We start from the raw sequence: 14,730 nt of genomic DNA, 5'->3' as shown, positions 1-14,730 counted from the left end.
ATTGTGTGAACTAAATGGACTTATCCTAATCCACACAACAATTTTCAGAATTATTGAACATATATTTATTATATAATAAATATAGATCCAATTCAAATATTTATTGAATTAATTTAAAGGCCCAAAATAATTGTTTTTGAGATTCTAAAATTATTGGTTTGAATTTTATCCCTTGCCAATATTTCCAGAGATTCACAGGAACATTTTCTTGGACTTATTTGAAGCAATTTTTATCTTGGTCATTTTCAGAAATGATTTCTGAGGCTTTCACATGTCCCCATTTCCAGTTTCTTGAAATTAACAGGATGCATGATGCTCACTGATGCAACTATCTACAAACAATTCTAGGAATGTGACAATCTGGCGGTCCCATGAGTTATTGAACATAGCCATGCTAACTGGGCGGTTCTTCTTGCGAGATAGTTCGAAGATCTTGGGTGCGACGTCTCCCAGACTAATGCCCTGTAGCCAAGGAGAATCCCAAAATTTAGCCTTGTTCCCATCTCCCACCATGACTTTGGTAGCCGCCGCAAAGATGTCAGGGTCATTGTCTTACATGGAAACCCAAGACCCAACAAACTCTTAGGGGGCTCGACCCGTTCATACCTGAGCCAACAAATATGAAGCACAGTGGCAAACTTCTCTGAATTAAGAATACCCAGGCCACCACAAGATTTTGGCTTACAAACCAGCTACCAATTGACTTTGCACTTGCCTCCACCCACTTTATCACAACCTGCCCAAAGATAGGTGTGTCTCAAAGAATCGATCTTATTTCTAACCTCAAACGGCACATCAAGTGGCGTAAGTGTTGTGGAACGTAGCATGAAATTTCAAAAAAAATCCTACGCTCACGCAAGATCTATCTGGGAGATGCATAGCAACGAGAGGGGGATAGTGTGTCCACGTACCCTCGTAGACTGAAAGCGGAAGCGTTAGTTAACGCGGTTGATGTAGTCGAACGTCTTCACGATCCAACCGATCCAAGTACCGAATGTACGGCACCTCCGTGTTCAGCACACGTTCCGCACGATGACGTCCCTCGAGCTCTTGATCCAGTAGAGGGTCGAGGGAGAGTTCCGTCAGCACGACGGCGTGGCGACGGTGTTGGTGATGTGATCCGTGCAGGGCTTCGCCTAAGCACTACGACAATATGACTAAGGTGGTAAACTGTGGAGGGGAGGAGGCGGCCGGCCTAGGGGGCGCGCCAAAGGGGGGAGTCCAACTAGGAATCCCAATCCTAGTTGTTGGATTTCCTTTCCTTTTTCTGGAATGGGGAAAGAGGGAAGGGAGAGGAAGAGGAGAAGGAAAGGGGGCGCGCCCACCTCCCTATTCCAATTCGGACTCCCTATAAGGAGGGGGCGCGGCCACCCCTTGTGGGATGCCCCCCTCTCCCCTATGGCCCATCTAGGCCCAGTATTCCCCCTGGGGGTTCCGGTAACCCCTCGGTACTCCAGAAAAATACCCGAATCACTCGGAACCTTTTCGATGTCCGAATAAAACTATCCAATATATGAATCTTTACCTCTCGACCATTTCGAGACTCCTCGTCATGTCCGTGATCTCATCCGGGACTCCGAACAAACTTTGGTCACCAAAACATATAACTCATAATACAAATCGTCATCGAACGTTAAGCGTGCGGACCCTACGGGTTCGAGAACTATGTAGACATGACCGAGACACATCTACGGTCAATAACCAATAGCGGAACCGGGATGCTCATATTGGCTCCTACATATTCTACGAAGATCTTTATCGGTCAAACCGCATAACAACATACGTCATTCCCTTTGTCATCGATATGTTACTTGCCTGAGATTCGATCATCGGTATCATCATACCTAGTTCAATCTCGTTACCGGCAAGTATCTTTACTCGTTCCGTAATGCATCATCCCGCAATTAACTCATTAGTCACATTGGTTGCAAGGGTTATAGTAATGTGCATTACTGAGAGGGCCCAGAGATACATCTCCGATACACGGAGTGACAAATCCTAATCTCGATCTATGCCAACTCAACAAACACCTTCGGAGACACCTGTAGAGCATTTTTATAATCACCCATTTATGTTGTGACGTTTGATAGCACACAAGGTGTTCCTCCGGTATTCGGGAGTTGCATAATCTCATAGTCAGAGGAACATGTATAAGTCATGAAGAAAGCAATAGCAATAAAACTAAAGGATCATTATGCTAAGCTAACGAATGGGTCTTGTCCATCACATCATTCTCTAATGATGTGATCCCGTTGATCAAATGACAACACATGTCTATGGTCAGGGAACTTTACCATCTTTGATTAACGAGCTAGTCAAGTAGAGGCATACCATGGACACTCTATTTTATCTATGTATTCACACATGTACTAAGTTTCCGGTTAATACAATTCTAGCATGAATAATAAACATTTATCATGATATAAGGAAATATAAATAAAAACTTTATTATTGCCTCTAGGGCATATTTCCTTCAGTCTCCCACTTGCACTAGAGTCAATAATCTAGTTCACAGCGCCATGTGATGTAATACTAATAGTTCACATTTTTATGTGATTAACACCTATAGTTCACATTGCCATGTGATCAACACTCAAAGGGTTTACTAGAGTCTAGTTCACATCGCTATGTGATTAACACCCAAGAGTACTAAGGTGTGATCATGTTTCGCTTGTGAGAGAAGTTTAGTCAACGGGTCTGCCACATTCAGATCCGTATGTATTTTGCAAATTTCTATGTCTACAATGCTCTGCACAGAGCTACTCTAGCTAATTGCTCCAACTTTCAATATGTATCCAGATTGAGACTCAGAGTCATCCAGATCGGTGTCAAAGCTTGCATCGACGTAACTCTTTACGACAAACTCTTTATCACCTCCATAACCGAGAAATATCTCCTTACTCTTCTAAGGTTAATTTTGAACGTTGTCCAGTGATCGACTCCTGGATCACTATTGTACCCCTTTGCCAAACTCATGGCAAGGTACACAATAGGTCTAGTATACAATGTGGCATACTTTATAGAACCTATGGCTGAGGCATAGGGAATGACTTTCATTCTCTCTCTATCTTCTGCCGTGGTCGGGTTTTGAGCCTTACTCAACTTCATACCTTATAACTCAGGCAAGAACTCCTTCTTTGAGTGATCCATTTTGAACTCCTTCAAAATTTTATCAAGGTATGTACTCATTGAAAAATCTTATTAAGCGTCTTGATCTATCTCTATAGATCTTGATGCCCAATATGTAAGCAGCTTCACCGAGGTATTTCTTTGAAAAACTCCTTTCAAACACTCCTTTATGCTTTCCAAAAAATTCTACATTATTTCCGATCAACAATATGTCATTCACATATACTTATCAGAAAGGTTGTAGTGCTCCCACTCACTTTCTTGTAAATACAGGCTTCACCATAAGTCTGTATAAAACCATATGCTTTGATCACCTTATCAAAGCGCATATTCCAACTCCGAGATGCTTGCACCAGTCCATAGATGGATTGCTGGAGTTTGCACATTTTGTTAGCACCTTTAGGATCGACAAAACCTTCTGGTTGCATCATATACAACTCTTCTTTAAGAAATCCATTAAGGAATGTAGTTTTGACATCCATTTACCAGATTTCATAAAATGTGGCAATTGCTAACATGATTCGGACAGACTTAAGCATCGCTACGAGTGAGAAAATCTCATCGTAGTCAACACCTTGAACTTGTCAAAAACCTTTTTCGACAAGTCTAGCTTTATAGATAGTAACACTACTATCAGCGTCCGTCTTCCTCTTCAAGACCTATTTATTCTTTATGGCTTGCCGATCATCGGGCAAGTCAACCAAAGTCCACACTTTGTTCTCATACATGGATCCCATCTCAGATTTCATGGCCTCAAGCCATTTCACGGAATCTGGGCTCATCATCACTTCCTCATAGTTTGTAGGTTTGTCATGGTCTAGTAACATGACTTCCAGAACATGATTACCGTACCACTCTGGTGCGGAACATACTCGGGTTGACCTATGAGGTTCGGTAGTAACTTGATCTGAAGTTTCATGATCATCATCATTAACTTCCTCACTAATTGGTGTAGGCATCAGCGGAACTGATTTCTGTGATGAACTACTTTCCAACTCGAGAGAAGGTACAACTACCTCATCAAGTTCTACTTTACTCCCACTCACTTCTTTCGAGAGAAACTCCTTCTCTAGAAAGGATCCATTCTTAGAAACGAATATCTTGCCTTCGGATCTGTGATAGAACGTGTACCCAACAGTTTCTTTTGGGTATCCTATGAAGACGCACTTCTCCGATTTGGGTTCGAGCTTATTAGGCTGAAGATTTTTCACATAAGCATCGCAACCCCAAACTTTAAGAAACGACAGCTTAGGTTTCTTGCCAAACCATAGTTCTTACAGTCTCATCTCAACGGATTTAGATGGTGCCCTATTTAACGTGAATGCAGCTGTCTCTAATGCATAACCCCAAAACGATAGTGGTAAATCGGTAAGAGACATCATAGATCGCACCATATCCAATAAAGTACGGTTACGACGTTCGGACACACCATTACGTTGTGGTGTTCCAGGTGGCGTGAGTTGCGAAACTATTCCTCATTATTTCGAATAAAGACCAAACTCGTAACTCTATCCACCTCTGCAATCAGATCGTAGACTTTATTTTCTTGTTACGATGATTTTCTACTTCACTCTGAAATTCTTTGAACTTTTCAAATGTTTCAGACTTATGTTTCATTAAGTTGATATATCCATATCTTCTCAAATCATCTATGAAGGTCAGAAAATAATGATACCTGCCGCGAGCCTCAACACTCATTGACCGCATACATCGGTATGTATTATTTCCAATAAGTCGGTGGCTCGCTTCATTGTTCCGGAGAACGGAGTCTTAGTCATATTGCCCATGAGGCATGGTTCGCAAGCATCAAGTGATTCCACAAGCCCATCAACATGAAGTTTCTTCATGCGCTTTACACCAATACGACCTAAACGACAGTGCCACAAACATGTTGCACTATCATTATCAACTTTGCATCTTTTGACATCAATATTATGAATATGTGTATCACTACGATCGAGATTCAATAAACCATTCACATTGGGTGTATGACCATAGAAGGTTTTATTCATATAAACGGAACAACAATTATTCTCTGACTTAAATGAATAACCGTATTGCAATAAACATGATCTAATCATATTAATGCTCAAACCAAACACCAAATAACATTTATTTAGGTTCAATTCTAATCCCGAAGGTAGAGGGAGTGTGCGATGGTGATCGTATCAACCTTGGAATTACTTCCAACACACATCGTCACCTCGTCCTTAACTAGTCTCTATTTATCTTGCAACTCCTATTTCAAGTTGCTACTCTTAGCAGCTGAACCAGTATCAAATACGGAGGGGTTGCTATAAACACTAGTAAAGTACACATCAATAATATGTATATCAAATATACCTTTGTTCACTTTGCCATCCTTCTTATCCGCCAAGTATCTAGGGCAGTTCCACTTCCAGTGACCATTTCTTTTGCAGTAGAAGCACTCAGTTTCAGGCTTGGATCTTGCTTTGGGCTTCTTCATGGGAGTGGCAACTTTCTTGCCATTCTTTTGAAGTTTTCCCTTTCTTTCCCTTGCCCTTTTCTTGAAACTAGTGGTCTTATTAACCATCAACACTTGATGTTTTTTCTTGATTTCTACCTTCGCTGATTTCAGCATTGCGAAGAGCTTGGGAATCATTTTTGTCATCCCTCGCATATTATAGTTCATCACGAAGTTATAGTAACTTGGTGATGGTGACTAGAGAACTCTGTCAATCACTATCTTATCTGGAAGATTAACTCCCACTTGATTCAAGTGATTGTAGTACCCAGACATTCTGAGCATACGCTCACTAGCTGAGCTATTCTCCTCCATCTTGTAGGCAAAGTACTTTGTTAGAGGTCTCATACCTCTTAACATGGGCATGAGTGTGAAATATCAATTTCAACTCATGGATCATCTCATATGCTCCATGTCGTTCAAAACATTTTGAATTCCCGATTCTAAGCCGTAAAGCATGGTGCACTAAACTATCAAGTAGTCATCATACCGAGCTTGTCAAACGTTCATAACGTCTGCATCTGCTCCTGCAATAGTTCTGTCACCTAGCGGTGCATCAAGGACATAACTCTTCTGTGCAGCAATGAGGATAATCCTCAGATCACGGACCTAGTCTGCATCATTGCTACTATCATCTTTCAACTTAGTTTTCTCTAGGAACATATCATAAATAAAATGGGGAAGCTATACGCGAGCTATTGATCTACAACATAGATATGCAAATACTATCAGGACTAAGTTCATGATAAATTTAAGTTCAATTAATCATATTACTTAAGAACTCCCACTTAGATAGACATCACTCTAGTCATCTAAATGATCACGTAATCCATATCAACTAAACCATGTACGATCATCACATGAGATGGAGTAGTTTTCAATGGTGGACATCTCTATGTTGATCATATCTACTATATGATTCACGTTCGACCTTTCGGTCTCAGTGTTCCGACGCCATATCTGCATATGCTAGGCTCGTCAAGTTTAACCCGAGTATTCTACGTGTGCAAAACTGGCTTGCACCCGTTGTATGTGAACGTAGAGCTTAACACACCCCATCATCATGTGGTGTCTCGGCACGACGAACTGTCACAACGGTGCATACTCAGGGAGAACACTTATACCTTGAAATTTAGTGAGGGATCATCTTATAATGCTACCGCTGTACTAAGCAAAATAAGATGCATAAAAGATAAACATCACATGCAATCAAAATATGTGAGACGCTGTTTTAACCTTCAACAAGGACCGGCCGTAGTCAAACTCGATTCAACTAAAGTTGGAGAAACAGACACCCGCCAGCCACCTGTGTGCAAAGCACGTCGGTAGAACCAGTCTCATGAACGCGGTCATGTAATGTCGGTCCGGCCGCTTCATCCAACAATACCACCGAATCAAAGTAAGACGTTGGTGGTAAGCAGTATGACTATTATCGCCCACAACTCTTTTCACTACAAAAAATACACTTCCGTGATGATACGTGTTTGTCACAGTAGGTTACGTTTTCTGTCATGCACGTACATCCATGACAATTTTATGACAGAATCAAGATAGTCATACCTGTGCTGTCATAGAAGTGTTCCATGACATTACCAAAATTATCATCACGGAAGTGTCCACTTCCATGAGGATAAATCACGCGTCATAGAAGTGCTTTCGTCAAGGGTGACCGACACGTGGCATCCACCGTAACGGGACGCCGTTAACCTATCGGGTCCGTTTTTGGATCCGATAACCCGCTAACAGCCATGATCAATGCCGATTTTCCACGTGTAAAATTCTCATTGGCGACGGAACCACGTGTCAGCTCGCGTTGGCACAGGTGTCACTCATCCAATGGGCGAGATGCGCCTATGATACGTTGACACGTGGACCGGCCCAAAAGTGGCCCATAAAGATTAAATGGGCCGGCCCAACTAAAGGCCTACAAGATTTAGCGGGCCATAATGGGCCGGCCCAGCTAAAGGCCCACAAGATTTTGCACACCATAATGGGCTGGCCCAGATAAAGGCCCAACATTCTCAGTTAAGGCCCGTACGACTAGTGTCAAATCAGCCCGTCAACGGCCCGTCCTAAACTTGTCACCATCCCGGCCCATGGTCACTTCTGGCCCGTTAATAGCCCGCTAAGAATTTGGGCCGAATTACGGCCCGGTGTGTTTCTCGCCTGTTAAAGGTCCTGCTTCATTTGGGCCCATTTATAGGCCATTGAAACTTTCGGCCCATAAACGACCGTGAAGGTTATGGGTCATATTTGGCCATGTCTGACATTGGGCATGTTAGAGGCCCACTATAGATTTGGGCCACTTTCAGCCTGTTGTGACTTTCGGCCTGTTAACGTCGGAAGAAATCCATGGGCCATATGTGGCCCAACGCCACATCGGGCCTACTAACGGCCCACATAAAAATGACACTAATCAAGCCCGACCGAACTTCCAGCCTGTTAAAGGCCCGTGTAGTAGGTCGGTGCATTTACGGCCTGTCCGAATTTCGGCCTGTGGATGATCCGCATTGTAAATGGGCCACCATTTCGGCCTGCTAAGACCAGTGGGTTATTTGGCACAATCAGGGCCCAATCTTACTTTCGGCCTATTAAAGGCCCATGTTTTTTATGGGCTCGAGATATTTACACATGTAAACGGCCTATTATTACTGAGGGCCCAAATTATGTTTAGGCCTGTTGAAGGCCCACTATGGGCACAGGCCTACCAAAAAAATATGAAAGCTTATGCTGATTTAGGCCTAGATATTTTTAGTGGGCTACATGCAACTTTCGGCCGAGAATCATTTTTAGCCCAATTGGAGTGGGCCCGACGAATGTTGGCATGTTGGGCTCCTACGAAGCTTTCGGCCGAATACATTACTAAGATAAACCTACACTATACAAAAATAGCGTCGTAATTACTGCAGCCTTTGGCAGCATCATAAATGTTGTATCACAACAAAATAAATTACAACCATACAACAAAAGGCCTGTTGGCATAAAGTTTACAGTCCTTGCAAATAAAAGCACCATCAGATGTATAGAAGCACAGATCATTTGACCTGAGTGCTAATGTTTCAGGCTGTAGAATCTGATGGAGCAGCACGATCTTCCCCTTTTTTCCACCATTGCTCTTGAACAATGAAGCAAATATCTGATAGTCTCGTTTCAAAACCATTCATATCTTCACGACATTTGTCAACCACTATTTTTTTCCGACACAACGTCTATTAGGGATTGGACTTGTGTCTGGAGCACAGATATATCACTCTGTCTAGCTGGAAGATTTTGTTCAGTAGGCGATTTGGACGAGGTTACCTTGACAACCAACCCAGAATTACGCAGGAAGGTGCTTTTTGCACTGTTAGTGGAGAGATACGGATGCACTACAGCAAGAGGTGACATTGTGCCTGTGGTAGCCTCGTCACCTTCAGGTGGTTGTGGTTGTTCAATCATTTGTTCCATAGCTTGCTGAAAGTTTGAACTTGTAGATTAGTGTACCAGATAAGTTACTAATGAGACAAAAACAAACAAAGTAGGTTTCATGTTTATACATAACTTATTTTGGTGAACTACTGTAATACCTTAGCATGTATTGTAGTGCCAACTACATAATAAAATCACTTTCGGAACTTATGTCCATGTAGCATGCCTATTGTATTGTCTATTTCCTCACATTCGTTGACATCTAAGGATAAAGAGACATGGTTTAAAGTAGGATGAACATAGTATGACATCATTCATATCATGGGCAAACAGATATAAAACAAACAGGCTATTGTATCATTGTGTGCGCACGTGAACATCACAACTATATTGCAGATCAAGACCAAAAGAATATCCTTTATCTCTTTTAAACCATGTAAGGTGAAATGATACGTTAAGACAACTGTGTATAAAAGTGAACAAAGTAACTGACATTGGCTGCAAACCAAGCAGTTAAATGAACACATCACAGTACCAATCAGTTCAAAGGCAGGAGGAGTAAGGACTTACAACAGCGACCTGAACTAGTGTGCTCATGCCCTTCATCTTACTGGTGTGGCAATCCTTGAAGATTTGCACTGCATTCGGTTGAGATTCTTTTTCGTCCGCATGGGTTTTCCTCTGTATTTGGAACAAGTCAATATAGATACGATAATATGGCACAGAAAAAAGAAGGAACTAGCAGCTATTTACAAGAGCCTTGCAGTGTGCAATATAGCTACGAGATCCAGTTGTATGTTGGAATTTCACTTTAGAACGGTTGGTCTTGTTCTTCAAACAGTTAGCCTAGAAGAAGATACACTTGTAAGGCACATACATAAATACAAGCTCAATATGTGGTCTGATCAAATACATATACCCTACCTGATACTTTGGATCAGACCAGTGTTTAACAAGGGCTGTCTAGTCTTCATCTATAATATATTCCACTGGAGATGTTTGGGCGATTTCATTGTTAGCCTTGCCTTCAAAGTGAAATTTTCTAAGGTGGTGCCGATACTGTTGCAGAGCAGACTGAAAAACATGAGTGCATGCTTGTTTAGTTGCATCATCTTTCGAATCCAACTTGAACCTCATCTGTTGAAAAAAGAATGTGAGTCTTATTAGGAGGAAGCTAGAAAGTATGGCACGGAGCAAGACAATATTACAAATTGCGATGAATAACATTACTTACGGATAAATGGTCAAGGAAGGTGTTAAACTGGGTATTGTCTTTCTCATTCCTGTACTGGATGCACGTTGGGAGGATACGTGCATGACACCTAACGGCAATAGCTGCCTCTGATACTAACTTGGCTGACTCTGTAGCATCACGTGGCCTTTTTAAACCTGCCTCAAAATGGATCTCCATTCTTCCTCCTTTAGATTTTGTTAATCTGTCAAGCATTATCCCCGATGTCTGTTTCCGCTTGCGCCGTGGTGCTAGTTCAACAATGAATATGGAAAGTGTTAGTGCACATCAAACTGTGAGAGTACATATAAAGGAGCATACAACTGCAACTTGACTCGGTCAGGTACCGTCTTGGTGTTGATGCTCATGAGGTTCATCTGATCTTGCCACGTCCTGTTGTGTGAGCAGTGCTTCAGAAGTAGTGTTAGGTGTGAAGGCAGCTTGGGAACTGGCCAGTTCCGTAGCAAACGAATGAGTAACTCGTTGTGATGCTGGTACAGTTGAAGCGGATGCTGCAGCTGGTGGAGCAGGTGATACTGTGTTTGTAGATTTAGCCTGTGGACTTGGACCTTCTACTGCACTATAAGTACCAGCAGAATCTCGAGGGCAGATCCTTTTCCGTTTCACCCGACGAGTAACACCATTCCTTACTATATTCTTTTCCTTGCTCTTTTTTGACTTTGCCATGTCAAGCTGTACCCACACACAAAAGAATAAAATCGCTCTTCGAAACTCATTGATGCATGATACAGACAAGCAATACTTTGATGTAAGACAACCGTATGAGGATGGAATATGTAAGAAAAACAGGACGGCGTGACAAATTCACAGCTACGATGTGTAAACTAAGCAGAAGGATTTTCAAGAAAATATAAGTAATGCAAGCTAGACACCATATGAAAGATGCAACCAATATCACTCTGCCTAGTTAAAAGTGTCTTGTCATAAGAGGCATTTCGAAAAATTAGAAGCAGTACAACATAGAAATCAATGCAAGATGCAACCACTATCAAACTGCCATGTTAAAAGCATCCAATTATGAGTGACTGATGCAGGATACATAACAGCAGTACTTTGATGTAAGAACATGGTATGATTGATAGATGCAGTGTATTCTAGACACAGAAAGGCATGTGATATGCACATGTATAACGTATAAACTCAGTAGGTGCAATTTAATCAAAATAGAAGAAATACAGGCTAGACAACATATGCAACATGAAACCAATTATCACACTATCAACTTAGGGCAAGCACATGCGATGGTGGAGTACAGGAGATGAACTCATCATGTAGACTTGGGACTTCAACTTCATTAGCAGTAGCAGTGGCAAATCTAGAGAGTCTCTGTTTGCGTCGATCCGGAGGACCACCAACATCCCCTAACTTACTGTTTTCCTTCATATTTTCTGATATTGCCTTATGAAGTCAAAACCAAAAGAAGATGAATAAAATTAGCTCTGCATAACTGGTTAATGCATGATACAGACGAACACTACTTTGATGTAAGACAAGCGCCGGATAGGAGGATGGATTATATACAAAAAAGACATCATTGCATATTTGGACGTACGATAGGAGGATGGAATATGTATGAAAAACAGTAAGCAGAAGGCATTTCAACAAAATTAGAAGAAATGAAAGCTAGGCACCATATGAACATGCAACCAATATCACTCTATCAGGTAAAAAGTGTCTCGTCGTAAGTGCCATTTCAAGAAATTAGAAGAAGTACAAGCTAGAAGACAATGCAAGATGCAACCTACATCACACTCCTAAGTTAAATGTGTCTTATGGGTAAGTGATCGTTGCAGGTATATGTTGTAAGCTACGCAGATGCAATTCAACAAAATCAGATGCAATATAAACTAGACATCATATGGAACACGCAACCACATATAACAGTTCCAAGTTAGAGCAAGCACATGTGATGGTGGAGTAGGGGAGATGTGCTCATCATCTACACGCATGTTCTAGAAACAAGAACATGTGTCATATTCACAGGCATTATGTGTAAAGTAAGCAGATGCAATTCAACAAAGTTAGAAGCAATACAATCTAGACATCATACGCAACATGCAACCACATAAAATACTGCAAGTTAGAGCAAGCACCTATGATGGTGGAGTAGGGGAGATGTGCTCATCATCTAGATAGCTATGTTGACTGTCCAGCCTTGTGTTGTCTTGCGAATCTTGTTGGTAGGATGGCGGAGTAGAATCTGTAGAGACCCTCTGTTTGAGTTGCTCCGAAGGACCACCATCATCCACTGCCGGACTAATTTCCTTCAGCTGTATTTGTCGGGGAAACGACACCTATGGGTTCACTGGAATCCCTTCTACGGTTGGTGGGCGCGGGGTTGTGAGAATAGCAGGTTTAGGAGCCACCACAAAGATCGTTTACCCAGGTTCGGGCCGCGAGGATGCGTAATACCCTAGTCCTGCTTTGGTGTGTATTTCAGAGTGTTCTTGAGCTCTCGAACTAGCTATGGTGGCTGCGTAGTTCCAAAGAGCCGAATCCCTCCTCAGTATGCCTTGGGCCTCCTTTTATAGTTGAAAGGGGCCGCCACAGTGGCATACAGGAGGTGGAGAGGTCTACAGTATCGTGAGCTTATCACCCATATTACAGGACAAGACGCATTTAATGCATCGCTTAGGTGTCCCCTTGCTTTATTGGGGACGGGAATGGGGCCCGTCCCGTTCGTCGCCGCCCCGACTTGCTTCGACACGCGCCCGGGCCAGCGATGCGTGCGGTGCCATGTAGGCAGGCAGGCAGCTGAGGTGGCGCGATGGTAGGGTCTTCACGAAGATCTGCATGCCACCACGCAGGTGCTTGCTGAGTTGGCTTGGAAGCCGCATGTCGCCACGCAGGTGCTTGACCAATTGGTTGGCTGGCAGCTGCATGGGAACGGCGGTGGAGTCTTGGTTGGCGCGGGTCTAGCTGCGGCCCCACCAATGTCCTCGGCAAGGGTCTTGCCGGGGCCCCGGCAAGGGTCTTGCCGCGGCGTCGTAGTCGTCCCCGGCAAGGATCTTGTCGGGGGCCTTGTTGCTTTCCTCGGCAAGGGCCTTGCCAAGGGTCGTCGCCTTCTAACCCTCATCTAATATTGTGTATCTATAATCTTGACAAAGATCTGCATGCCACCATGGAAGTGCCTCCCGAGCCTTCGTCCCATCGTGGTTAGTTATTTTGGAAGCCGTGGGCTCAAGGGTGGCACGCTCCGCTGGTGTTGGGCGAGCTGCCCCGGCAAGGGTCTTGCTGGGGGAACCTGCTTCGTCCCTCTACTCTTTGTGTTCTTGGTCTTGGCGTTGTTTTTGTTCGTCTTGTGCTTCGGTTTCCCTCCGGCTTCCCTCCTCTGCCTTGTTAAGTGTGGCCGCGGGTGCGGCTCTGACTGCCCATGCACAAGTAAAGGGGTCAAAAGGAGAGCCCCTACTTTTGTACACCGACACGTATTGATTTCGCATTGTGAAGTCAACTGATAAGAAAAAGGAATAAAATTCGCTCTTCAGAACTCATTCATGCATGATACTTACGAACACTACTCGGATGAAAGGCAAACACAAGATACGAGGATGGAATATGTACGAAAAACAGGACGGCGTGACATATTCACACCTATGATGTGGTAACTAAGCAGAAGGCATTTCAACAAATTAGAAGCACTGCAAGCTAGACACTATATGAAAGGTGCAACCAATATCACTCTGCCATGTTCAAACTGTCTGGCGTTTTAACAAATTAGAAGCAGTACATGCTAGAAATCATATGCAAGACACAACCAATATCACAGTGGCGACTTAAAGGTGCCTTATCATAAGTGACTGATGCGGGATATGCAAGAACAGTAGCTGATGTCAGAACATGGTGTGATCAGATATAGTATGTTCTAGAAACAGGAACACGTGTTATTTCACAGGCATTATGTGTAAAGTAAGAAGATGCAATTCAACAAAGTTAGAAGCAATACAAGCAAGACATCATACGCAACATGCAACCACATATAATAGTGCCAAGTTAGAGCAAGCACCTGTGATGGTGGAGTAGGGGAGATGTGCTCATCATCTACATAGCTACGTTCATTGTCTAGCCTTGCGTTGTCTTGCGAATCTTGTTGGGAGGATGGCGGAGTAGAATCTATAGAGACCCTCCATTTCAGTTGCTCGAAAGGACCACCATCATCCAATGCCTTACCAATTTCCTTCCTCTTTATTGATTTTGCATTCTGAGGTCAAACCGACAAGAAAAGGGAATAAAATTCGCTCTTCAGAACTCATTCATGCATAATACTGACAAACACTACTCTGATGAAAGGCAAAGTCATTATACAAGGATGGAATATGTATGAAAAACTGGACAGCTTGACATATTCACACCTATGATGTGGTAAATAAGCATAAGGCACTTCAACAAATTAGAAGCACTGCAAGCTAGACACCATATGGAAGGTGCAAACAATATCACTCTACCAAGTTAAAACTGT

Source organism: Triticum aestivum, chromosome 7D (assembly GCF_018294505.1).
Source record: "Triticum aestivum cultivar Chinese Spring chromosome 7D, IWGSC CS RefSeq v2.1, whole genome shotgun sequence".
Lineage (NCBI taxonomy): Eukaryota > Viridiplantae > Streptophyta > Magnoliopsida > Poales > Poaceae > Triticum > Triticum aestivum.
The sequence above is the reverse complement of the archived record's forward strand: the minus strand, read 5'-3'. Positions refer to the sequence as shown.